General features: G+C 37.2%; 1 protein-coding gene across 3 annotated transcripts in view; it reads right to left on the reverse strand.

Moving 5' to 3' along the window:
• The window catches only part of arhgap32b (Rho GTPase activating protein 32b), a 119,239-nt gene extending 93,782 nt beyond the window's left edge, over positions 1-25,457 (reverse strand). For 2 of the 3 annotated variants that reach the window (XM_081390185.1, XM_081390184.1), the window contains exon 1: positions 24,923-25,378. The gene's annotated coding sequence lies outside the window, so the exon portion shown is untranslated. Of the gene's footprint in view, positions 1-24,922 lie in introns of all 3 variants that reach the window. The other variant, XM_081390183.1, reaches the window with a different exon arrangement.
• Positions 25,458-26,498: the final 1,041 nt, after the last annotated feature.

The raw sequence follows: 26,498 nt of genomic DNA on the forward strand, positions 1-26,498 counted from the left end.
TCTTCACTTTATATAAAGCACAAAATAAACTTCAAGCATGCAACGTCGTTACCTTTTAAATTAGAAAAAACGTGTTGTCCAGATTTAGTATCTGCGGTCAGATGATGATATCAGGCTATATGTCCGTGTCATTATTCTACCATTATTTTCACAACTTGTAACGAAAAAGTCTCTCACCTCAGAAAAACGAAATTTCATGTCCTGTCATCGTGCACTCTTTAATTGCACGCGCAAATGCGCCGGCGCGCGCTGTATCACTTCACTAAAGCGCAAAGGAAATACAAGCATGCAACATCATAAATTAGTAAGTTACGAAATAAAAGAAAAATACCAATAAATTACGCTATTGGTACATCATGTGTGTTGCTATTTATCAGGAGCAGTTTCCATGTTTCTTTACCAGTTCTTCTAAGTATTGTGTATCACCATGGTAGCCTAATTGTTGTTTGTTTCCATAACAAAATGCCAAGGGAATGATCAAGGGAATAATCAACAATTATGATTTGTCATAATCGTGCAGCCCTACTTTATTCAAATAAAATGTGAATGCATTTGACATTAATTGTTGTTTACTTGTTTGTTTATATCCATAATTAATTGATACCTGATTCCCTTACAAGAGTTTTTGGCTAAAAAGTCACTGAATCGATTTCAAGTCACTGAATCGTTTCGGATCGTATCGTTCTAAATGAACCAATATCGTCCTTGAATCATTTCGACAACCACAAATCGCAATACAAATCGAATCGTTGTAAAAACGAATCGTTACACCCCTATATTACACTAGAATACTAATATATATATATATATATATATATATATATATATTTTAAAGGGGTCATATAATGCGATTTCTTTTCCTTTTTCTTTAGTGTGTTATGTAGCTGTTTGTGCATGTATAAGATCTGCAGAGTTACAAGTCTCAAACGCAAAGAGCATTCTTTGTAAAAGTTGAGGCTCAGCCACACCTTCCTAAAATGCTTCATTCAAACACGCCCCCACAAATCTACGTCAGTGTGTGTGGGTAGAGTTTCATTACACCACCCAAATGTATACGCATTGTATTCTCGCTGTATTATTGTTGCCGCCGTGTTGAGGAGACGCTGTGTTTTTCGTTGCGAAAGCCAAACTACTTTATTTGTCCTTCCAAAAGAGGACACAATTAGAAAACAGTGGTGAAGCTTTATTTACAACTGTTCCAGAACAGTATAACCAAAATATTTAAACTGTGTGCTGCCCATTTTTCGGAGGACCTGTAGAACCTGGGAGGGTACAAGGCCGGCTGTGCAAAAAGGCTGATTCTAAAAAGTGGGGCAGTTCCATCTTTGCAAGTACAGTCTGGTGCTTCTGACTCACAGACACAGTCTGTAAGTATGCTATATCATATTTTAAGAATTTGCTACTGACTATTCAAACTCAAGTTTTGAGCAGTATAGAGTAGCGCTTGTTTGTCATTTCTACGACCACAAATGTAGACCTGGTTTTATGTTTACATAGCGTAACTCAGTGTAAAAAGACAGTATAAGTCATTATAATCACTAATTATGTCCCCAATGAAATAAAACCTTACCAATCGGATACGTTCTGGTCCAGTCGCGCTGGCAAAGTTGATCTATCAGCTTGGTCATCTGCATTTTCCGGTTCAGATTCGGGCTCGAATTGATAAGGTAGCACCAACATATGTTACGGACTGATGTTCCAAATATGTTAAGGGGCATGATTTTCCATCACACGCTTAAGGTATTCGGGCCAATCAGAGCACACCACGCTTTTTCACAACGATGATCTTTGTAAAAATCGGCACGTTTCAGAAAGGCAGGAAATAAAAGAGCAACAATAATGTACGGTATGTGCAAAACAATTACTTTTTAACCTAATACCACATAAACGCATTGCATTAAACCAAATACACAAAATAATGTTTTTTTTTAGAACCGTCATATGACCCCTTTAAAAGGTTCATTATGGCTTATGTATCCCCCCAGTATTAAAGTAGTTAAAACATGCGATAAGTCAACTAATGGCTTAAATCAACGACAACTAGTTGACTAGAAAAATCTTTAGTCGGGGACAGACCTACCTAGGTTATTATCTGTATCCAGAGCTATGCAGATCAAATGCTTGTCTGACATGCCCGCAGTGTCCAAGGACAGGTCACCGCTCATTAATTCAGCACAGCATCTGAGAGCTGACAAATCCCAGCATCTATACCTTCGAAAATACCTTTGCTTTGCAGATGGTATGTCACAATTACCATAAAGAACTATAACTTCACAATTCAATTATTTGGTGATAAATTAAATAAATAAAAAAAGAGGACAAATATGCTTGCAACTTTAAGTCAGTAAGGCAGTGATGTTAAAAAAAAAAAAATGTGTTTTTAGGTTGACTGTGCAGCCAGCATGATAGAGATCAAAGTATCACTCGGCAGAAGTCTCACAATACTTAGCCTACTAGAGACTTTTCCGTGACCTCCTCACAGTGAGCAAGAAAAACATCATGAGATGGCCTTGAGATAGGCCTACTGTTGAACAAACAAGCAGCTTTATATCTCCAATGTACATCAAAATATGAGAAGCACATTTCACAGCCTTTGCAGTTTCACAAAAGAAAAACAACTCTGTGTGGGTGAGCATTCAAGTGAGGTTTGAGAAAAGCGTGGGGCAAGAAAAAAAAAAACGGAGAGGACACTGCAAAACCTATCAGTAAAGCTCTTGAGAAACGTCTGGAGGTCCTGCATCTATCAGGAACAGAATGAAATCAGTCTGATGCTCCTCACTCACCCCGGGCAGCTGTCTGGCAACAGCCTCGAGCACTTGGTGCCAGTGTCAAGTGGCAGCAGCGGATCAAAGAACAGAGGGCAGTCTGTGGCATTAGGAAGCACTCAAGTGAGAAAATGAACTTTACCCAATTGTAGTTCAAGAGCAAAGAAAGGAGACTGCATAAGCAAATTCTGTAACAAGACAGTAGTTTGGTCTTGCTTTCATAATATATAGCTTTGTTCCATGCCCTTGCGAGCTCCCTCGCTGTAGGATGCTGCTAGTGTAGGACAGAACCTCATTAGTGAATGGAACGCTACTGTACATGCAATAGTTTGAAGCTAGCATGTTACTTAGCCAACGACAATACTTTTTATCAATACAAATATTGAATAAAATATTGCATTTTCCATCTCATCTGCCATATTTGATTAGTTGAGCTAAGGGCATTCTGGCATGTACAACACCTTCAAATCTGGCCAAAACGAGTTCTCTTGGAACAGCGTTTTGGTCATAATTCCAAATACTCAATGTACAATAGAAGTACTTCCTAGTTGTTTAAAAATATTAAAGGAAGAATTCTACAGGGAAAAACAGACACTTTAAACCAGACTGGACCAAGATGATTTAACTGATGGCTGTTATTGCCTGAATGTGCATATGAATAATTAATGCATTCAATCTTTAATGATTAATTTATGAGTCTCAATCCATAGTATCACACAGGTCTGTGCCCTCAGGAAGCAGTTCAGTGGGGCAGAACAGAAAGCCGATGGTTCCTGCTTATGTGACGTTTTTAAATTCAATTCAACAGGCTTGGGGAAACTTAAATGCATAACTTACCCAATGAAGAACTTACAAGCCTAATTTTTGTTAAAAAATGTTTTCAGATTGAAGCAAACTATAAATAGGGGGTAAATGGCAAAGTTAGATTAAGGACAAAAAGGGCTAATAACAAAAAAGAATGTACAAGAGCAGTCTTCTCTGACAGAGATTTTAAAAAGGGTTCTAGTCAAATCTGACCCAGAATATCTTGCATATGACAAACATCTCTGACAGTCAGAACTTAAACTACACTGGAAATAAAGTGTGTAGAAAAAAAAAAAAAAAAACATTCGGCACAGCAAGCCAGGACATTTCACACTTAATGAAACAGCTTCTAACAGAGAGCAGATAACATCAGTGTTAGTCTAGGCAGTTCTTCGTTGTCTTCCAATCCTAAATTGCTCGGTGTGTCCCAATTCTGTCAGGCGTGGTTTCACTCAAGATTTACATGGGTTTGGAAAAATCCTACATCACAGCAAATGCTTTTTACCACATCACTTTAGCCGAAAGGATCACATTTTGAATTCACAAAGGCTGTGATTCAATTTAATAAATATAGCCTTTGCCCTGCATGTAAATATATATGCTTAATTTATTTACATGTGTGCAGGACAGGTTACATGCATCTAAGAGCATTCACAGTAAATGCTGCTCCACATGAGCTGTTTTTATTTATGTGTGGAGCGCATCTCAAACTCCATTTCTACTAATGCTGAGTTTGGGTTACTTATAAAGTTCATCTGGGAACGCAATGTGCGCCATTTCATCAGATTTATAACGCAAATCATTTATAAACCTATGCCAACACAGGAGAATACATCAAGTTTCAATGTGAAATTTTCAATACAATTTCTAATTAAAAGTTTAAACCCTCGCTGTCTGATTTTGCATTTTTTGCATTCTTGTTCAAGAAATTACAGTGGCTTTAGCATTTTAGATATTAAAGATTAAGTTAACATTTGAATTAAATGTTGTTTGACCAATCTTAAACAAGGATTTGATCTGGATTTGCAGGCATTTGTTATGAATTATATCATGTATTTTAAGAGTGTTGCTCTATGATTATTTGTTTTTGATACTTCATTTGAACCAGAAATTATTGCCTCATACATTTTAAGTAATTTTAAAGGCTATTGTTTACTAGGGCCTATTTTTATTACCACAAAAATTACTCAGTTAATCGTCAAAATCAACCAATTACTCAATTACCAAATTAATCATTAGTGACAGCCCTATGCACAACTGAGAAGTTACACCTGTGAATGCTTTGAGTAAGTTTGCAATGAATAGCACAATAGACAACCAAGACTTTTGAGTTTAGTGTACAAGGAGTTGCTAGGCTGACTAAACACTGCTTCAAAGAATGGTACATGCATGTACATACAGGACAATGATAATGCCTTGAAAAGACTGGATGCAGCTAATCCATTTTCAATATTAAGATATGTATATGTCAGCCTTAAGCTAAATTTACAAGTTAGCTGTCAATAGCCCAGTCATGACTCGTCAAACAGCTTAACACATACCGTGTGACCTTGTATGACCCAATCTCCACATCAAAATCCAATTAAAGGTGTAAGAGATTATCTTACTCAGCACATACTGTTGGAATCGAAGCCTTATTACTCAGCAATGCGCAGAAGTGACCAGCAATTTGCCAAATGGTGAGAATTTTCTTTTCAATATTTATCCCAAATGTTCTCAGTCTCTTGTCTGACTAATTAATAGCAAACGTTTTTCAGTTATCATCATATTGGGAAGTCAGAAAGAATATCCTTCAAGAAGCTACTGAAAGTAGTTTTTGTTGACTGCTTGTTGTTGGCTATTAATTGTACTATACCAACACCAAAAATTACATTCAGAGGCCAGTGAGAACATACTGAAAAGAAAAAAAAAAAATTGGTAGTATGCAGGCTCCTTTTGTATTTCAGACAAATTAGAGTTAACAGGAAAAATGAGCTGTCAGAACTGAGGCTAAAGATTCTCCACAGATGAGTCATCCCTCAAATTGCTCTTTCCCACAGCTGGAGCATCAAGCCGTATGCTAGATGTGCTTTGGAAGGTTGCACTGAATATGACAATCAGAGAGGCAATTTATATCGAGAGTGATTTCAGGAGATCAAGGCACAAGATTGTTTGAATAAATTAACGATCCTTTCAATAGCAACAGGTCTAGTGATGCAGCAGAAAACAGAGTCTTGTGAAAACAGTCTCTATGCCTTTCAGAAAATATCAATATTCTAAAAGTGCCAATGAAATCATTATTAGGGCTGTTACTAACAATTATTTTGGTAATCAAGTAATTGGTCGATTATTTTGATGATTAATCGAGTAGGGTTAGTACAGACAGAGTAAGGATATTTTTTGTGGTAATAAAAATAGACCCAAGCAAAGACCTAAGCCTTTAAAATGAAATACATATAACAATGAGGCAATACTATTTGGTTCAAATAAAGTATCAAAAGCAAACCATATGGTTATAAAACAACACTTAAAATATAAAAAATGTAAACAATCATGTACATGTACATTGTACATTATGTATTATAACAAATGCCTGCAGAGGTCACCAACGGCCTGTTGATTGTTACACTTTACAGCATATCAAATCCTTGTTTAATACTGCCCAAACGACATTTACTTCAAATGTACATTTTTCTTTAATATTTGGCTATTTGTTTACGATATAAATGCTACAGCCACAGTAATTTCTTGAACAAGAATATGTGGACATCAAAACATGCAAATTCAGAGTGAAAGGTTTAAACTTTTATTTTGAAATTGCGATGAACAGATAGCATATTTGGAAACACATTGATGTATTCTCCTGTGTTAGCGTAGGTTTATAAATGATTTATGTTACAAATCTGATGAAATGGTGCACATTGCGTTCCTGCGTTCCATTGCGTAGGGGTGTAAATCAGACTGTTCATCACAATACGATACAATACCGATTCTCTCAGCCAGCGATACGATATTTGCCGATACCCTTAAATCCTGCGATGCGATTTCGATTCGATTCTGGGATATATCGATATTTAGATATTATGTGTCAAATTTACACAACCAGTTACATTTATTAACTCACAAATGTATGCAACCAAAATATATAACTTGCACACCCTCTCCCAATTGGGACATTTACAGCAGAAGAGTTAATTTGCAAAAATAGATAACTCCATTCTTAAGTCATGTTTAATTAAACTGTAGCTGGGTTGTTTTGATTTAAGTAATAATAACAAAAAAAGTTCATTGAAAGTATGTTTTTATATATAAAAAGTATTTTTATTTTTTTTAGCAAAAGCAGATAACTCCAACAACCAGGGTTTTTTTTTTTTTTTTTTTTGGCAAAAGCAGATAACTCCAACAACCAGGGTTTTTTTTTTTTTTTTTTTGGCAAAAGCAGATAACTCCACATTTCATTTGTTAAATGAGTTTCATGAGTTAAACAAAACCAAGTAATTGCTATGATACATAAAACACTCGGATAATCCTTTTAACGTTAATCTCCTCAGCTGACATAGACGCCTGACAAACTTTATTGTTGTGATTACACGCAATACAGGGAGCTTTTCCCTCACCACTGTAACATCCTGCTTTAGCAAGGTTCCGTGAAAAAGTTTCAGCTTTTATTTTTCCTTTTACGTCCCAAAGAAGACATCACAGGTTCATCAATTTCATTGAAATTATCCATCCTCGATCACTTTTAGCTAGTGCGTCTTTTTGAGTCGATTGTATTGTATACACCCATAGTTCCTAGATGAACGTGTTAATCAACCCAAAATCACAGCATATGCAGAGATGGAATTTGAGACGTGCTCCACGCATGTAAATGATAACAGCTCATGTGGAGCAGCATTTACTGTGAACGAAGCTGCTCTGAGACACACGTAACTTACAATGTGAAAAATATATATATTTTGAAAGATTTTGGAAACTGACAATTAAATATTGACTCAACAAATTGCTTCCAACTAATTATCCCCAAACAAAAACATGCATTGTGGTAATTTTAGCTTAAAGGGGTGGTAAAACACTTTTCTAACTTTAGTTACTGTGTAATGTTGCTGTTTGAGCATAAACAACATCTGCAAAGTTGCAACGTTCAAAGTTTAAAGCAAAGGGAGATATTTGCTTTTAAAGAAATCAATTTCTAAGAACTACAGAAACGGCCGATAGGGACTACACGACATTCCTGTGGGCTTGCTGACATCACTAAGCCCAATATTTACATAAACCCCTCCTCTGGGAACACAATACATAAAGGGGGCGAGGCCATTTTATGTTGCTTTGGAGAAGAGTTGTTGTGGTAGTGGAGTGTCTTGCCGCTATGCCGTCGAAACGCTGTTATTTTCACCCAGATTGCAGGTCCACTTTGTTCAGTCTTCCTGAGGACGGTTACAATTTATTTTTAACTCGGTCCCTCATAATTATAATCCAAACGTCGCTCTCTGTGCGGCACATTTTCCGGAGAAAAGCTTCCTCAATCTACACGAGTTACAATGCAGGATTCACACAACGGCTTGTCCTGAAAGATCGAGCAGTTCCAACTTTAAAAACAGAAGCTGTTTACGAGCCACAACATGTAAGTATGATTTTTTCGTTGATGAGTTTTCTGTAATAGTTCGTATTGTTAATTGTACATTGTAGCGAGGAAGTAAACGAAGGACAACGCTGTTTGTCTCCACAAACCAGTTTGTTAAATGCTAACGTTAATTCATACTTATCCGACAAACACATAGCCTACAAACTTGTTTAATATCACCAGCGCAGCGAACTTGGAATGTTCGTGGTTGTTGTCGTTTATGTGATCACTGTAAATTATTCTTTGATTATAGCTTTTATGTATTGTTTATCTACAGGCATGCTAAACATGGTTTGTGTTTGATTTGGCTACTGTTGTAAAGCCGATGTTTAGTGTTTGTATTGGGTTAATAGTTCTGGCGACAGATATTTAGCTACAATCCTCGTTTTAAATATACAAAAGTAATATAGCGATCACAATAGATCTGCAGTCTTTAAAAAAAAAACACATACCTTTCTGAAACGTCCTTTAACAGCCGTTCTTGAACAGGTTCTGCTCGATCCTCTCCACTAACATTCTCTGGGTCTGATTCGGGCTCAAACTGGTATGGGAATATTAACGCCGTTGTTTACTGAAGCACAAACTACCGGTGAGGGTAAGGGGCGTTTCCGAAACAACGTGCACTTGGCGGTTAGCGAATCACAACACACTGGGCCAGCTAACCAATCTGGTTAGAAGAGGATCCAGAAGAAGCCCATTGCGTATTTTTGAGGGCGGGGCTTCTTAGAACCAGGAAATCATCCGACCGTTTTTACAAGGAGGGACAGAGCAGTGTAGAATAATGGTTAAATATGTGAAAAATAATGCGAATTTAAAAAAACGAAGCATGAACACATGTTACAGTGCACCCCACAAACACAATCAAGCCTTCGAAAAAAGGTGTTTTACCACCCCTTTAACCCTCTACTGCATAGCGTTGCCCTCAGGCAACGGAAAGTTTTCTTAAGCCCTGTGTTCAGTACATTTTTCTTTAAATGATTGCAACCAATTAGAATGTTTGAAAAAGTATCAAAGAACAGTCCAATAAGGTTTGGAAGTCACTATCAAGCACCATTTGAAGGCGGGACGTCCTTTTCTGACACATGGTCACAGGAGCACATGGTGTGAGATGAAAGCAAGATTATTTGCTTTAGTAATCATATTTAAAATGACATGAACTGTACATAAAAAATATGTGTGTGTGTGTGTGTATGAAGGTGTAGAGAAGCCTTTTGGCAGGTTTTGTGAATTTTTTTTTATTTTGCATGTTCACAAATTCAGTTTTTCTTTTTGTTGCCTCAGGGCAACGTTATGCCATAAGGGGTACTTTTCAAGGATGTCTTGGACAATACCTCACAATGGCAAATAATGTGTTACAAGTAGGGAAGATGTAGGGTTCCTGGGTGCACAGGAACGACCAAAGTGACCAAAGTGACACTAATGTGCAGCATCCACAGTCATTTTAGAACAGAAAGGGGCCATCTACAAACTGTTCCCACAAAGTTGGGAGCATGAAATTGTCCAAATTGTCTTGGTATGCTAAAGCATTAGGAGTTCCTTTCACTGGACCTAAGGGGCAAAGCCCAACCCCTGAAAAACAACCCCACACCATAATCCCCCCTCCACCAAACAACCCCACACCATAATCCCCTCTCCACCAAACAACCCCACACCATAATCCCCCCTCTACAAAACTTTACACTTGGCACAATGCAGTCAGGCAAGTACCGTTTTCCTGCCAAACCCAGACTCGTCCATTGGATTGCCAGTCAGAGAAGCATGATTGGTCACTCCAGAGTCCAGTGGCGGCGTGCTTTACACCACTGCATCCCACACTTTACATTGCACTTGGTGATGTAAGGCTTGGAAGCAGCTGCTCAGCCATGGAAACCCATTCCATGAAGCTCTCTACAAAGTTTGGAGGTCTGTAGCTATTGACTCTGCAGAAAGTTGGCGACTTCTGTGCGCCTCAGCATGCACTAACCCCACTCTGTGGCCTAGTTGCTGTTGTTCCCAATTGCATCCACTTTGTTATAATACCACTAACAGTTGACCGTGGAATATTTTGTAGTGAGGAAATATCACGAATGGACTTATTGCACAGGTGGCAACCTATCACCGCGCTTGAATTGACTGAGCTCCTGAGAGTGTTTGTTGAAGCATCTGTATGCCTAGGTTCTTGATTTTAAACAACTGTGGCCATGGAAGTGATTGGAACACCTGAATTCAATGATTTGGAGGGGTCCCAATACTTTTGTCATTATACAGTAGTGTATATGGGGTTGATTAGGATACATGAAGTACATGATATGACATGACGCACTACATGATACAAACCTATGTCTGTATCAAATCAAGTATATTGATGTGTTTCAAGTGTTTTTCCCTTTTTACTTAAAAAAATAATAAAAAAATGTCAAGAAATCATTTATTTTTGTATTGCTCTCTGAGAATTGTATAATGATAATTTTCTCTATGATTCTTTACCATTGTTGCATAACGTTGCCCTCAGGCAACAAAAAAATATTTTGGGTTGGGGGGGTTGGGGGAGGGACATTTTTCAATAAATCAATAAAATGTTCCCAAATGAGCCAGGAAATGATGTGAAATAATTTTTATCATGTGTCATCAAAATTCATGCAGTAGAGGGTTAAGGTCTAAAAGTAAAATTAAAAAAAATATATATTCACTCAACATTAAATTGTGTTCAGCGTTCAACACTAGGTATACGTTTCTGTTATAACTTTTTTTCTCAATGTAACCCATCATCGTTAGGTCTGACTGAAGAAAACGGAACCACTACGACTTTCACAGTGAGTATTTATCGAGTTATTGCATATTTGTTCATTCCATATTTGTGTCAAATACTGTTAGCTCCTATGATATGTAATTTGTGTTAAGTTGCTTTATTAAGAGCCCCCATGAGACCACTAAAACATGTGACAGTGTAATTTAGGCTGCATAAGTTACGAAGTTGATGTCTGCCATTTTGTGTTAGTCTGGGGGGAACTCCTAGTACTAGCTTGTTGAGGACACAACATGGCCATGTTATCATTTTAGGTAACCTGACATCCTCAGTTGGTTCTGGCTTACTTGGTGTCCTAGGCAAGATTAGATATGGAGCCTCTAAATTAGGGGAAAAAAAAACTAATTTAACTATTATTATTATTATTATTATTAATACAGATTTTCAAAACAATTTTATTTTATTGAATAAATGTTATTTCAGGCCAAATACAATAAGAATATCAATAAAAATAAAAGTGGTGTTTGGGTTAATGCTAATGATACTTCAAAACTTATAGGCCGCTGTCAGTAGCTTAAAAGAGGCCTAGAAATAGGGTTTCGTTCCACCAAGTGGGGCACTAAATTTTCTTTTGCTCAATATGTTCAACGTTAATAAAAGGTATCCAAGCAAAAAGTTCTCCACGCATTTTCCTGCAGTTAATGAGAAAAGTGTATTTATTGGCGCACTATATTGATTGCGTATTGAGACGTCTAAAACGGTTGAGCTCGATTTTCAACCAATCAGCATCGAGAATGTAAGTAGGTCACAGCCGAAATCAAGCCAATATCACTACGCACATGTAAACAGAGGAGGACGTAAGCAGCGCATCTTCATCTGATAGCGGCGATCAAGCTCGATTAACACCCGTAAAGTGTATTCTTCATGTCGGAAAAGATGGTGGGAAAGGTCCGCAGCCCTTTACTGAAGTCCGATGGGAAAAAAATCAAGCAATGTGCGTAGGAATGGCTCAAAACGTCGGACACTACGGAGCTAACGTTAGCTGTTGCTAATAAACATGTTGCCCTCCTGGACAAACTGGTCTCTGATGTCCCAACAACTACGGGTTTCACCCGGCCTGATATCGGCGTTTTATAGGCTAGACAAAAAAACGCTTGACTTGTGTGTATGTGCGTGATGGGTAGGTTTAAGGGGTCGGGTTAGTGTGCGTGTGTGTGTGTGTGTGTGTGTGTGTGTGTGTGTGTGTGTGAGAGAGAGAGAGAGAGAGAGAGAGAGAGAGAGAGAGAGAGTTGGGTAGGTTTAGGGGTCAGGTTAGTGTGTGTGTGTGTGTGTGTGTGTGTGTGTGTGTGTGTGTATGTGTGTGTGTGTGTGTGTGTGTGTGTGTGTGAGAGAGAGAGAGAGATGGGTAGGTTAAGGGGTCGGGTTAGTGTGTGTGTGTGTGTGTGTGTGTGTGTGTGTGTGTGTGTGTGTGTGTGTGTGTGTGTGTGTGTGTGTGTGTGTGTGTGTGTGTGTGTGTGTGTGTGTGTGTGTGTGTGTGTGTGTGTGTGTGTGTGTGTGTGTGTGTGTGTGTGTGTGTGTGAGAGAGAGAGAGAGATGGGTAGGTTTAGGGGTCAGGTTAGTGTGTGTGTGAGAGAGAAAGAGAGAGAGAGAGATGGATAGGTTTAGGGGTCAGGTTAGTGTGTGAGTGTGTGTGAGGAGAGAGAGATAGGCCGCTGTCAGTGGCCTAAAAGAGGCCTAGAAATAGGGTTTCGTTCCACATATTTAATATCAGAAATATATAGAGATTCCTTAGGAAAAAGTTCTCCACACACAATCTTGCAGTTTTTGAGAAATATTATGCTAAAGGTGCCCATTTTGAAAAAAAGGGAAAACATAGGGAATTTTGCACTTTCAAACCTGTTATCATATAAACCCAAAAATGCCGAATTACCACTTGAAGTACAAAATTAAATTTTGAAATTTTAAAACAGTTTGAAATGTGTGATATACCTGAAGTTGCTATCTAGGGACAGTAAACATGATAAGATTATCAAGAAAACGTCTACTGTAACATTAACATCCCAATTCTCATTATGTTGTTCCAATTCAAAGGTAATATTTGAGGTAAAATCGCAATTGACACTTTTCACACGCTCTCACACCACACATCCATTCTCAGAAAAGCCATTTAATGACCATAATATAGGCACGTTAGTTGGCTAGAAAAAGAGCTATAGAGAGTATTTTGCTAAATATGTGTACTATATTACATATTTATTATATTTGTACTTATATCATTAAATAAAGTTGTTATTATAATAAAAACACATATTTAATTTGAGTTATTTTTAACCTTAAATAATACTGCCAGCTGATAGGGCTGTCTGTGTGTAGCCTATTTTTCTTGAGAAAAATGAACGCCTATCTTGTGTACCTAATATTTATCCAAATGAGTCAACATTAAATAAAATTACAAGAATTGAATTAAAAAAGTGAAATTTCTTTAAGAAATTTGTAAAAAAAACAAAACAAAAAAAACTTAGCTTACCAGAAATTGTACCATATAAACATTGTAACATGTTGTCAAAATTCAGTTTAGTTACTAAAATGTTTTGACAATCACAATACACTTATTGTGATGCAAGTTTTTTTTTGCAACCCCCCCCCCCCCCCCCGCCACCTCAAATCTCACTCAAAGTTAAACTCAAAAGTATACAAAGAAAAACACTTTTAAAAATAACACATTTAATGGTGAATTGTTAATTTGCATACACGAGCAGTAACTGCACTACATGTACATATTCACAGGAATGATTATTGTAAACAAGATTTAATTTTGATTTATTTATTTACCTACCCATCTCTCTCTCACACACACACTAACCCAACCACATAAACCTACCCATCTCTCTCACACACACACACACACACACTAACCTGACCCCTAAACCTACCCATCTCTCTCTCACACACACACTCACACACTAACCTGACCCCTAAACCTACCCATCTCTCTCTCTCTCACACACACACACACTAACCCGACCCCTTAAACCTACCCATCTCTCTCTCTCTCACACACACACACACTAACCCGACCCCTTAAACCTACCCATCACGCACATACACACAAGTCAAGCGTTTTTTTTGTCTAGCCTATAAAACGCCGATATCAGGCCGGGTGAAACCCGTAGTTGTTGGGACATCAGAGACCAGTTTGTCCAGGAGGGCAACATGTTTATTAGCAACAGCTAACGTTAGCTCCGTAGTGTCCGACGTTTTGAGCCATTCCTACGCACATTGCTTGATTTTTTCCCATCGGACTTCAGTAAAGGGCTGCGGACCTTTCCCACCATCTTTTCCGACATGAATACACTTTACGGGTGTTAATCGAGCTTGATCGCCGCTATCAGATGAAGATGCGCTGCTTACGTCCTCCTCTGTTTACATGTGCGTAGTGATATTGGCTTGATTTCGGCTGTGACCTACTTACATTCTCGATGCTGATTGGTTGAAAATCGAGCTCAACCGTTTTAGACGTCTCAATACGCAATCAATATAGTGCGCCAATAAATACACTTTTCTCATTAACTGCAGGAAAATGCGTGGAGAACTTTTTGCTTGGATACCTTTTATTAACGTTGAACATATTGAGCAAAAGAAAATTTAGTGCCCCACTTGGTGGAACGAAACTGAACGATACAGCTCACGTACAGCGGCCTAGTATTATTTGATGATATTACATTGACATTATTCATTTAGAGTTAGCAACTTTATGTCAGTGGATGAATTTCATGGGTGTCACTTTGTTGTAAAAAGGGCAGCAATAAATCTTACAGACTTTCATTTCATAACCTTATCGTCCATCTTTGCCAACCATATTGTCATATTAGGTTTTATTTATCATATTTTTTGATTTTAAGTAGTTGTCCCTCATATACTTTAATAAATCAAACTTGCAACAGTATGTCAGTGCATGTACATCAGGAACAAGGACCAAATTTGTTTGCTGTAATCCACTAATGTATCCACTTTATTACCAATGCAGAAGCAAGCTATTTTACGTGAATATGCAAGAATTCCAATTCATTTGCTGTCCAGTGTTACAGCCAGGATCCACCACTAGACATCCTCATGAATTTATAATTCATTAAGATGTTTAAAAGTTAAAATATTGCTGCATGTGATTTAAAGACATAAATTAATCAAATTTGCCAGTGTTATGTAAAATGACTTCTGTTCTGTCACTTGCCGTCAGATATTTGATGCAAGGAGGCTTTGTCATTTATTTATTTTACAGGTTTTCATGCAGTGTCGCTTCTGCAAGTTTTCATCACCTCACCAAGACATCCTTTTCAAGCACTACAGAACTTGCCATTGGTCAGTTAATGCAACTTCCTTTCCCTGTTTACACCCAGAATGTGTTTGTATTGTCAAAACAACTGGGGCTTTAAAAACACACCTGTGGAGGGTACATCCAAAGACTAGAATTAAGGAGAATGCCACATTTTCTTGTGACAACTGTGATTTTAAGGACATCTGCTCTCAATCAACATTTCTTCATTTAAGAGGACACCATGAGCTCAAAGTACCTCCTGTGAGAATACTAAAATTCCGATGAAATTACACTAAACACTGAGTGAAGTAACCCTGTACTTTTTTTCCTTTTTGTGTGTGTGTGTGACTTTTGCAGTCTTTCAAATATTTGTAAATGTTTTAGATGTTTAATGTTTAAACTGTTAAGATGCAGTTTCATGAGCTCAAAGTAGGCCTACCTTTTGTGAAAATACAAAAATTCAAGTGAAGTTACACTGAACATTTGAAGTAACCCTCCAGTTATGCATGGTGTTTTAGCTGTTTTGTAGATGTTTAGGCAAATGTTTAAACTTAAGCTGCAGTTTCATGAACACAAAATACCTAAATACTAAAATGTAACTGAAATTTCTCTAAACACTGGGTGAGTACACTCCCCAGTTACTTACATTTTAAGGTATTTTTTGATGTTTTTGCAGATAATTGATGTTTTTCAAATAATTGTGATTTTGTTCATGTAAGGTGCAATTCATCAGCTTTGTGTATCTTATCAGAATACTGAATTTAAATGCATGATATTTAAAGGTCTACTGTGCAGAAAATTCAATGCATTTACCATTTTAAGGTATTTTCACAATAATGTTTTAGATTTAATAAAATGTATTAAATAAACTATTATATTATAAAATAAATTGTGGCCGAATGGCTTGAGTGTTTAATATACAGTATAATGATGTAATACACATTTTCTTTTGGGGCAATGGGGAATAAACAATACAGTAAAGTTGCTATACTAATATAAATTTACCAATATACATTTTTAGTTTGAGAGAGACCAAAAATTTAGATGTGACCAGTCACTCGAAAATTTTGAGTTGGTGTAAATAATAAAAACATACACTAAACATGCAGGGCATATATTTATTTAACTGAATCGCTGCCGTTCGTAAATTAACAATAGTACTATGCTATTGTATGGTTTTTATATGGATTTAAAACATTGTACAGCCTTAGAAAACAGTCTAATAATGTGGTTCATGGATTCTTGTCCATGGAATGAACCACTTCCGGTATTTTGCCGGTTCCTCGACACGGGTAAATTGAAATCGTGAATTGTTTTTAATAGAGTACTTGAATTTAATCAAGGAATCATGAAAGCCCTAATAAAAATATATGATTAGGACAACAAGTAAACCAAAACAAAAGCACAATTCCAGTACAAAACAAAATGCATTGGGAAAAAAGCAACTAGCCTACATATTTTCCACTTAACAGGACCTTTTTGTTTTTGGTTCTCAACAATTCCTTTTTTACAGTGTGTAGATACGCTCAAAGAAAATGGTAATAAATGGTGCAAACATTCCCAAGGTATCAGAGTTTTGTGCAGGAGAGCTCCTCAGCACACCATGTTGCCAATTGAATACCGAATGAGAACTCCCTTTGTCAAGGCTTCCTCGTTATCCCCATTGTAGGAATTCCCTGGATGTTCTCCAACAACCTCTCTCAATGTGGGAATTGTTTATACGCAAAGAATCCAATAAGAAATTCCAAAGCATCTCTACAGTGGAGACCAATGGAGATGCTTTTTATGCTCAGCGCACACACGCTCACTCAGCTTGAGTGTGGAGGTCAGGGGACGAACCAATGTATGAGACTCTAGTAATTAATGGACATGTGACCTGAAATGACAAAGCCCTCATTCCCGCACAATGCATCCTTAGCCCTCAGAGCTGGGGGTTAGAGTTCAGCCAAGGCTTTGTGTGTGGCAGTGCTGATTGTCGACAGACAATGAATCCTTTGATTGAACTGCAAACTTTTCAGTCACCGAAAGGATGAGTATGGTTTCGTTTGCCAAATGTACAAGGTTATGTAAGCAGTAGGACCATCTTGTAACTTTTAGGAAATACAGAACTCTGCTTTGTTTTTCCAGGTTATTGCAGAATATTTATGGGGATATTGTGATATCCAAGAATCTCAGAAAACACACACTACTGTTCTTTTTTTCTTTGAAAGTAGTAGTATCTTATGCTCAACAATGCTGCATTTACTTGCATAAACTAATGTTGTAAGGATTACAATATGAAATGTAATGTATAAATTATGTATATAATTTATATAAATGTTATGAGATTAAATTTCTAAATATAAAATTGTGAATTATAATATGAGATGTTGGGAAAAATTAAATGATACTATTATATATGAAACTAAAATCTCCAGTAGGTAGCGGCAAGCCATAATGAGTGAATCATAGAATCATTCATTTAAAGGTGAGATAAGTGTTATTTGAAAAATGCTGTTTGAAAGTTAGTCGGACGACACACGAAGAACAACAACAAACTTATGTAGCCAATCAGCATTATGGGGCATTTGACGGTGGAGGAGAAAGAACGAACAAGAGACTGTAGAAATAAAGATGAGACAATACAAAAGAGAAAAGCTCAGAAGAAATCACTGGAAAATGAAGGTTTATGACAAGAGCTTTAGGACCCACGTTAATATTAAAAAAGCTTTCCAGCGCTGGAGAGAGCCTAGCGGGAAGGCCTAAAAACAGACACGGAGATTTGCTTTGGTTCCACTCCACAAGTGAGTAACACTGGGTTTGAGTGTCATTATTTGTCGGTAGCTGCTGTGCTGTCGGCAGCTAACAACTAATTATTATTAATTTGAACGAATTATATTAAAGACAGAACAAAGCCCATTACTTCTGAGAAACAAGATTCACTTCTGCAGGTTTGTGATGGCAAAACATGATGAGTAGCAGTAGGACATAGTCGTCACATAAGTCAGCCGGTGCTTGCTCTTACACAAACGTTTTGAGCTGAGTATTCACAACGGTTAATGAAACCGCACTGCAAAGTGCTTAGAATGCTTCTCTCTCCATCATGACGTGGACAAAGTGTTTTAAAAGCTAAACACAAACAGGTAAACAGCAACACTAGTTTAACTTGCTGACACAACATATTGTTAGGAAAGAAGCTGGGAGATAATGATAAGGTTGAGTACAGTACATGCGTTCCTGTAGCTATTTGCACAGCACTTTGCTTAACGTCTTTACCTCATGTTTTCTGAACAATGTCGGACTGATTTGTCTGTTTAGTTAAGCTGCAATGCGTCAGCCTAATTCAAACATCTTTCAGCTCTGAGGTTCTCTTAAACCCTCTCCAAATAAGCAGCCCAATTACAGCATCATGTTCACAGCCAAGATTACTCCATCTTCAGATAGACTATGCTTCTGCAAGTCCCTGTCAGAAAATGTAACATCTGACCGTGACTGAGCAGAGAGACCTTTACAATTCAAGCAGAACTAATTGGTTACTTGTTACACAGCGAACAATATTTTTTAAGTACAAAAAGCTGGAAGAAGCCATCCGTTCTTGTCTGAAACACTACTTGAACATATAAGACTTAACTACACAATTTCAAATTCCTTATCCCAATTTCCATGACTAGGAAAAAATGTATCAAAGTTTGCAATTAGAGGGATTCCTCATTGAAATACATAAGGTGGGCTTAAATGGTACACAGTGAGTAATGGTGAATAAAAGAATGTTTTCCTTTAAAAATGTAAGATATGTTTACAAATACATGCATGGAGCTTAAATATACTGTGGACTAAGTATCATTGTCATTTTCATTATGCTCACATTGAGAAATGTTAAGTTTTTGTCATTCAAGGTTAGCTTGTGTTGGCTCTAGTTTGCATGCGTTTTGTGGCACTGTACCATTTAAGCCCATCTTAAAAAAAGTTAATTTATAAAAATAATCTTCTCTACAAAACAATTTATGATGTATTTATTTGTAAATGAATGTAAAATGAATCAAAAAACATTCATTGTTTGCAGTTCACATGCTTAATTCTTTGGCAGTCTATCTTTCTGTAAGGCTAATGGTTTGACCTAGAGATTTGCTTTGAATGCAAGCTAATAAAACTCATCTTTCAATTTAAAGGAAAATGATATAAAATGATAAAGTACTATTTGTTCATACACAAAAAACAATACATTTATCTCTTATTTGACATAATATCAATGTAGTTACCAAAGAAATTGCTGAAATGTGTTGATTTCTGAAGGGTCCCGAAACACCAAAGTTTTGGGGTGACTTTGTGTGAGGTCCCCTGAGACAGCATGCACATGGGTGGGGCTAACTCAACAGTGCCAAATGTAATTGGTATGCAATTAAAAATGCCAGGGAAGTAACAAATCACTGGATTGGTTAAAATAATAAGCAGCATAAAATATTATTTTCTCTTTTTTTAATTTGACTTCAGAGTTGAAAGTGGGCTTAAAGGGTACATGGGCTTAATGGGTACACTTACCCTATGTCAGACTGAACTGAATGGAATTCAAGTCTTGCAAAAGTAGGCTAACTTTGCATTAGCCTTGCTCTCTAAGACAACATGCTCATTCAACTGAAAATATCAATGAATGCATTTCAAATAGAAACTAACATTCATTTCAGAGATGCGTCTCATATTAGTCAAGGCACCAAGTGGAAGGTTTGTATAATATCTACCTCCCAACAATGGCTTTCTGAACAGCACTGCCTTATGTCATTCTGTTTTGCATTAGTTTGCATAGACATACAATGCAAACTCTGTTCTCAACCAGAGATCCAATGCCATTAACCAATACTGGCATTATCCACACTAATGTATGTGAAGAACAGAGAATAAGAAAGACACTAATGTGCTTTCATATTTTAATGCAAAGATTTAAATTCTTGCCTCATTTCACAGAGCAGCGTTATAATGGCCTAAAGGCATTCACCAAGTACACATGAAAAAACGCAAACCACTCCACAGAAGGAAAACAGATGGCTGCTGGAGTGAATCAAACACTGATATTACAACACACTTCATATTCTGATGAGGCTGACACTGTATCTTGAATCACATCTGCTGTTTTGACCAACACAAGTTAAGCTTAGTCTACGGAGAGCAGGGCTGCATAACATTGGAAAAAACTGACATTGAAATTTTTCTTTTTTTCAGCATTATATTGCAATATGAAAAAAAAAAAAAAAAAAAGACTTGCATAGCTCTATATGGACAGAATTAATCTAGAAAATTCCACAACGATTGAGGTGATTTTGTAGGGAAGTAAATTTGCAATGATAAAATTACAAGCAGATATAAATACCACAGAACAAAGATACAAATGAAAGTGTTTCATGTTTTTCAGGCAAGTCTAACAGTATTCAGTTACAGTCATTGAATAGTCAAATGTAAAATAATACTACATAGTCTTCACTGGAGCGTACGATCACACCGGTGTGATTAGAACGTTCAGTGCATCACGTGATCAACTGCTAAATTCAAATGTGCTTTCAGGTGTTGGCTGGCGCTGAGCCAGAGACAGACACGCTCAGAGCTTGACATATCAAAACTATTTATTACACACATAATATTTATTTTGGGTTTCAGACATTTACATACACAAGTACTATCAAAACAAATGTGTAGTTTGTAATATACACACACTGATGTCTATGGAAGTGCCAGTAACAATCCTTTCAATTAAAAATGTATACGTTTGATTCATATCAGAGACACGTTGTGTAGGTAGCCTAACTAAAGTTTACTCTATTCTTCTCCCATTTCACTGGCCTCTTACTTTCATGCATTTCAGGAGAATATGAATTTATGTTTTGTAAATCCGACAGATACAAATTCTCTGAATTTCAGTGTGAACGAACATGGCGGGTTATAGATAAACTAACATGATCATGATAAAGGTTTTTAAATGACAAAACACATTCACTTACATGCATTTGAAAATCAGAATATCATGTAGATAACATGGCTAACAAGTTTGTGAAAATTTTGTCATACTGATCATGCAGTGGTATTGTGGCTGAAGTGTGTCAAGTGACAAGCATGACGTGTCACCACTGGAAATAATAAGGTGATAACGTTCTAAAACAAGTCAAATTAAACTACCGTGTGAAAGGGTTAATAAAACAGACAGCAGCCGGTGTATCAGACTGCTATCACTTTAAGACTGAATGCACGGATCCAATATAATAATATGCATCCGTTTTCTTTTTCAATTTTTTGTGTTAACGTACACCATAAGCCATTGCGTTTATAAGGATACGGGCATTTTGACAATTTTGTGCGTATGTGTCCCTTAAAGGGTCATGAAACCCCCCCCTCTTTCAGCTCAAGTCTAGCTCACAATCTTTTTGAAAAATGCAACTTAAATGGGCGTGGATGGCTGTGAGAAGAAGGGAGGGGGAGTGGCACACCCACGAATGGCACGGCAGGGGAGAGGGGAACTGTCATCGCCAGTGGCCTATGCATATCGACTGTCACTAAAAATCAGTGGTAAAACGTGAGGAAATGGCAATGCTAAAAAAAAATTATAGCTGGCAAAGTTAAAGTCTAATGAAATACACGGACACCTTATTTTTGTCCTTTCCAAAGTAACTGAATGCCCTGCTGCTACATATATTAGCCTACAGTAATCATAATTGTGTTTAAAACATATAAATTGTTTCTATACACACTATAAATGCCTATATTTGAAAATAATAAATTTTCCGCTTAAAAAAAAAAACCCAAAACGTTCCACATAGCCTAGATCTGCGCCCCCTAAACCCACATAGTAAAGATGGACAGTGACAGAAATTTTCACAAATTAAGCATACGTTCCATACACTTGAGGTATTATTGAAATATCTAAATTTTAATAGCGAGTGATTATTTAACAAAAGGCAAATAAAATGGTCAGGGTTACATTTTAGACACACACACACACACACACCTCTGAAGCGATAGAAAAGTCCTCGGAACCGCATCACTCGCAAGACGCAACCTGCATTGCTGTACAAGGCCGAAGTCCACCATTCTCCCGTTGAATGGTTGCTACACACACACACATCGTTTAGATGTGTCCTTAGCTGATGGCCAACCAACCGCCCGCAGCCAGAGTCTAGCCCGGGCAGAATCGCGGAGAAAGATGCACTGGAACTTTTGCACCACGAAAAAACAAACGCGCGTCCCATCATTGCTCTCTCATCTACTACGCGATATATCACAGTTTGACATGTCTGTCATTGGAAAGTTCCACGTGGTGTAATGAATAATTAAAAGCAAGTGTCTTCTCGTAGGATAAGAAAACTCAGTACATGAATAATAATGAGACACCGATGAGTCATCAAAGTACTATAGTGCTCTGCTGTGACGTGGACACGATGAAAATTTTAAAACCGGAAGATGAAAATAGCGGAAAAAAATTTTAATTTAATAATTTTTAAATCTAACAGATGCTAACATTCTCTTCAATGGTGTTCAACACACATACCTCTGTTAAAATCTCAGAAAATTTGGTTTGGGGTTTCATGACCCTTTAAAGCAAAATAGACGTGAAAGAACGGAATTCGGTGTTCACGAACTGTCACGTACACAGAAAACATGCTTATGACAGCATTTAAAATATGCTGGAAAGCAAGTATGAATGGATGAATGTTAATAAAATGGGATAATCTTCAAACAAAAGTTTAAATGACATCTGCCAATATTAGAAAAAAGACTTTTCCATCCACACATCTGGAAATGCTCTAAAATCCAAACCCTTCCATTTGTGTGTGTATCATTTTGTAATCACCTTACAAATATGCATTCAATTTGTATCATGTAGGGAGTGTCTTCCCTGTTTATGTAGGTCATATATCAATATATTATCCCGCACTGCCTGTCTGAGTTAAAGAACAGATGAACTAATGAAACCAGACAATACACAATAACAACTCAGTCCAATCACATTCAGGCAATGTGCAACATGTTTTACAAGTGCATAGGCTGTTATCAGTTTTGATGCTTATCTTGCTCCTTACATTTAATTATATAATCATTATGGCTTTAAGCATTTTATGTTATTGTTTGTTATCAGAGTTGTAATGCAAATACAATCATTTCAAAGAGTTATGCACCAAATAATCACTGTTAGAGTAGCATGGAATATGCTAACCGATGCAGGAAATTAGAAAGATGAGAGGAAATATGAGAGGCATTCTACCACTGTGCCAATCAATAGCAGCTCATCGCTTCAGCAGTGATTCACATCTTGATGACAATACACGTGCGATTCAACGAGGGCAAGAATGTGAAGCACGGCACCAGACAGAACACGAAGGTAAAGGTTTATAACCAGGCTGCTCAAGGTTGCTCTTTCCATGCTGGCAATAAGAGTGTCAGACAAGATTGGATGTGGTTCGCCTCAGTAAGACGACGATGAATGAAAGCTGTGGGCCTATCACAATACAGGCTAAAGCCTAAGCTATACATATAGCTGTAATTCTATCACCAAAATCAATATTTTCAGCAGAGCGCTGCTTTAATATGCACACAGACGCATCCAGCTGATTCTCAGGCTTAATGTCAAGTCTCAAAATCATTCAGAGACTTTAATATAATTTAGGATGCGCATCGTTATTTTTCTAAAGCAATGTGGCCAAGAGCAGAACATTTTTCTCTGTCTCACAGGTGTACAACAACCAGACAACTGAATTCAGTTTAAAATATTGATTCATGACTGCAAACCCTTCAGAGCAAAAGGGAAAACCAGACCTGAATGTAAAGGTGCTACATGAATTCTCATTTCTAGACCAGGGATTTTCAAACTAAAGGGCCACAAGGAAGTGTAGGGGGTCTGTGGAAATGTTTAGAGAACAAGTGAGAAAAAAAAATAAAAAAAAATTCATTAGGCCTACTATGACAGCATGGTGATAGTAGAAAAAAACGCAACTAAATATTTTCCAAATAATATTTGAGACATATTTGTAACAATCATTTTTCAAAAAGTATAAATTGTATCTTTATTTCAAGAATCTAAAAGATGGCTTTTACACTTTAGGATGGGGTAACAAGGAGGATATTTGGGGGTCCTTGGCATCTAAATGATTGAAACCAAACCCTCTGGTCTAGACCAAAGAGTAGACATAAAACCTCAATTTTATGTTGTCATTCTGCACCCTTAGAGCAAACAATAAAAATAAACCAACGTCTATGGTCAAATCTCATTGTGAAACACGAAACGTAGGCTATATGCTGTCTTTATAAATGGCAATTCGTTTGACTCTGTTGATTCTTTTCAACTCCGTTTCTTCGTAGATCTCATCTTAAGGGACTATTTAACGATAATAACTAGCGACAGCTAACGAAGTTTAGGCACCTATATTATAAGTAGGCTACAGGATAAACAGTACACCTCCCAGGGAATGTACTGTGTAAATCAATATAACATTCTAATCGATTCAAACTTCCCAGAAACACCAGTTTTATTGACAATTAATAGTGTAAAATGCATAAAATACAATCATGTAGACATAAGCTATAAAATGTAAAGCTAAGTAGTTTATTATAGGAAAGCACGCAAAAGCATACACGCGTGCGCGCGCACACACACACACACACACATTCAAGCCGCTCCACTTTCACCGCTCGCGCAGGCGTTTCACTACCAAGTTATGAATAAATATAACGGTAACCCGCTATGTTTAAGTACTTACCGGTTTTATAATTGTGTAAATGCTCGAGAAAATGAATATTGGGGTGTCAGTGTGGCTCAGCACCGCTCTATCCAGGGATCCTCCACGAAGACCGCAGAAAGCCAGCTGAGAAACCCGGTGCCAGAGAGTCGCATCGTGAAATTAAGAGATTTAAATGAAAAAGACCGCAAAGTCCACACGAAACTGGATTGTGCTGCAGAAAATATAACTTCAGAGAGATTAAATTATATAGTTTCCTTCAAAATCTTCTTGTGGGGAAGGGGTTTGTCGAGCTAGCTTTGCAGCTAGCTGCAACCAACCAGCTGTTCGAGCGGCGTTCCTGACTGAACTTTAAAAAAATATGACTGAATATGTGACTAGACCTGTCACATATCTGACGTCCATTTTAATTTTAGCGAATATATGAAGAGAGGTGTACTGTCCTGTCGGCTGAGCCACGCGTACCGCCACTTGCCACAGAGAGACTTCGGTTCAACATTCAAAAGCGTGACCGCGCAGTGGTGTTCCATGCGCGTCACCGTGACCACATAAGTGCGATTGGCGCAGAAGTCCAGCGGATTTTTATCAGGGCACACGCACTGAATCGTTCATTATTTCCCTTTTTATGAGTATTTCTTGTTAGGGCTCGATGTATGACTTTTTAGAATCATGAAATTGTCGTGCGGTGCTCATTCTCTTAAAATATTGACAAGAGCAGTCAGTCTCTGACTGTTACTGTGCACATTAATTATGCAAGACTTCACATAGCCTGCATTGGTCCTCCTATAGTGCAATATTTGCAAGTATAAATCGTGATTCTAATAGCCTACAGACATACACTTGCAGTAAAATATTATAGGCCAATTGAGTAGGTCCTAAATGTATCAAAATGGGCAAATCTAACACACAAATCACTGATTATTGAGTAGCTTCTGGGACCAACAGACAACAAACCTGAAAGAAATATTATATACACAAAAAGTGTCAAATATTTATTATAAATAAATGACAAATCATGCATTTACTTCAATGAATGAATGGATGAATGTATGAGACTCCAGCAGCATTAGAACCGATCTTCAGCTCCATCTATTGAACTGTCACGGCAGTCAGAAAATCTTACGAAATAGCGTTATTTGCACATCAGACATTTATTAAATGTTGCTGTTCTAATTATCACATGTTGCTAAAATGACCAAAGCGGGTTATTTTCTTTTTGTGTATATTGCCACAGGCTGTGAGACGTTGTTGAACCATTATTAGTTTAAGGGGAAAATAGTTTCAGGACTTTTATTTTGCCTGATTTTTAAAAATATATTGTGTTGACCAAAAGAAGGAACACAGTTGTTAAACTTTATACAAGATAAATATTTTAAAAATAAACATTGTCCTTCTGTCAGGACATAACAGCAAGGTTTCTCGAAAAGATGCATCATTTTACAGTATTTCTGTTTTTATTAAGTTTAATGGGCCTATACTTTATAAATGACTGAGTTATGGTCTGATTGAGAACCTGTTTTAGGTTACTGACTGTCATAATACTGATAAAATGAAGAGGATTTTTTTTTTTTTTTTGCAATCCCCTCTAATCAATTTC

The sequence above is a fragment of the Scardinius erythrophthalmus genome (assembly GCF_964197995.2).
Source record: "Scardinius erythrophthalmus genome assembly, chromosome: 17".
NCBI classification, from domain to species: domain Eukaryota; kingdom Metazoa; phylum Chordata; class Actinopteri; order Cypriniformes; family Leuciscidae; genus Scardinius; species Scardinius erythrophthalmus.